The following is a 2487-nucleotide window of genomic DNA, read 5'->3' on the forward strand; positions in this document are numbered from 1 at the left end:
GAGTTAGTAGACGTGCAAATAAAGTATTTGGAATCACAACAAACATGCTGAGCTTCTAGACAGTTTTGTGATTCACATGGTCAACCAAGTTCTAAGAACAGAAACTAATCTATTTTGGACATGTTACCTTCTGTAACATACTATGTTATGGAGTGCGAAATCAGCACAATTTTTGTCAGTCTTTGATTCTGCTGCAGGTGTCAAACATGAGTGTCTTCAAAGGTTTAATTTGAGTATTCAATCTTACAATACAAGGCCATTACCATTATTATTTTTTAATTTGAGTATTCAAATTATATATAGAATATAAAATCTTATAAGGAAACAATATTTAATTATGCTTTAATGCTTTATCTATTTTATAATATGCAAATATGAATTTAATTTATATGCACTATTGGTATAAATTTTATACAATAATAAGATATTAAATTAGTAAATGATTTTAATATGTCTAAAAAGTGAAACATATACCACTATTTAGTTGAATAATAGTATAAAATCATTTAATGGCATCCAAAGATATTAAGTTTTTTTTTTTTTTTTGGTTGATTTCTTACGGTATCTCCTAGTCCGATAGGCTAAAAACTAATCCGCCGCGGTACTGAGTTCTATTTAAGGGTTTGTCGCTGACCAATAGATTGCTGCATGCACAAGGCGAGATTCAAATCCCCGACACTTGTTTAAGCATATTAGTGAGCTAATCACTAAACCAACCCAATTTAGTTATCCAAAGATATTAAGCTAGTAATTCACAATTAAAGAATAATGATGATCCTAAATGTTGTGTACATGGGAATTTTCATTTTCCGGATTTAATTTTTGTCATTATTAATAGTGGCAATCCATCTTATCAATTATAATCACATATTAGTTAGTACATCACCATTGAAGTTGAAATAATGTCAAGAAGCATTTAAGTTTTATGTATCAACATAAGTATTCACATAACATCTATATGAATTGAAAGGGTACTTGAATCCGTTTATAGAGCTTCTGTTACGTATCTGCCATGTCCAATGCCCTTTTCTTTTCACCTAAGCACTGATATTTTCTAATTCAAATTTCAATTCATAACTTTAATTTTAGGTTCCATAAAGATATGTTTGTGCTCTTTTTGTTTTCATCTTTTATGCTTCAATTTATTCCATGTTATCCAGTTTTATGGATATGTATATTAGAACTATATAATCTCAAGATATTGATATGTACGAACATGGAGTTATCAGCAAGTGTTATTTTTGGGTTATTTTTAGGCCAATGAGTTATAACTCAAATGACATAGTCTCCTATCTTTGGTAAAAAAAAAATATTATCATTTTTAGTCAGCAATATTTACATTTATATTTAAAAAAAATTTACACACAAAAAATATATAATTTGTACCTATATTTATTAGAATTTATATAAATAAATTAATAAAAAATTTATTTATTAAAAATAATTTAATATTTATACTGATTAAATAATAACAAAAAATACTAAAAATTACTTACTACTAAGAGTTTCTCATAAATTACATATCAAAAAGTATTTCATCTTTGAATATAACTGATTAACTGAAATTCTTTTTGGATGTGTTTGTTTAGTGTCACAGAATAATAAAGATACAAATATAGATGCACATGATACATATAATTTGATTGATTGTTAAAATACTAATAAAGAAACATAAATACATTTGTTATTAAAATCAATTTTATTTCTATTATTGTTGGTGAATTGGTGATGAATGTAACGAAGGTAGAAAGTTGAATTTTAAAAATAAAAAAAATTATATTTTATATCTAACATTTGTGTTCTAACATTTTAGCAAAATACTAAATACATAAATTTTGCGTGTCATGTGTCAAAATGTCCTTTTAAAATTTGTGTCCCATTAAATTAACAATAAATATATATTATTTATGAACATAGATAGAAATCAAACATGGCTTTTTCCTCCGGCAATGATATTCTTGTGACCTTATGATACAATAATTATTGGATAAACCAAAATTAATTATTTAACATTTTCTTATAATTTTATTTCTTGACACTATTAATAACTAATAGAAATTAATTCCATTAAATCTCTCTTATAATGGTTTTAAACGGACTTTCTAAGTAATCTTGAGATCAATTGTAGTATTATAAATTGTGTTCAGAATTTGTGCACGCACGTTTCCTTTTCATTTTATGTATACCCTTTACTTTAATTTAGATTTAGTTTGTAAAGTCTAAAACGAAAAATGAGAACAATAAACTATGAAACAATGATAAGCTTTCTGTCTTAAAAAAAGAAAATCAGTTATTGTAATATTCTTGCATTAATGGTATCAGTCTAAGTTCCAACAACCACCCACAAAAAGGGAAAAAGAAAAAAACTTAGCTTATTATCATCAACAAAGCATATATATATATAAGTAATTTTAGAGCTTAACATAGGGACATAGGTACAGAAATGGTTGGTCGAACGATAAACAAACTCTCTTTTGAGAATTTCGA

Source organism: Arachis ipaensis, chromosome B08 (assembly GCF_000816755.2).
Source record: "Arachis ipaensis cultivar K30076 chromosome B08, Araip1.1, whole genome shotgun sequence".
In the NCBI taxonomy this organism is placed as follows: Eukaryota; Viridiplantae; Streptophyta; class Magnoliopsida; order Fabales; family Fabaceae; genus Arachis; species Arachis ipaensis.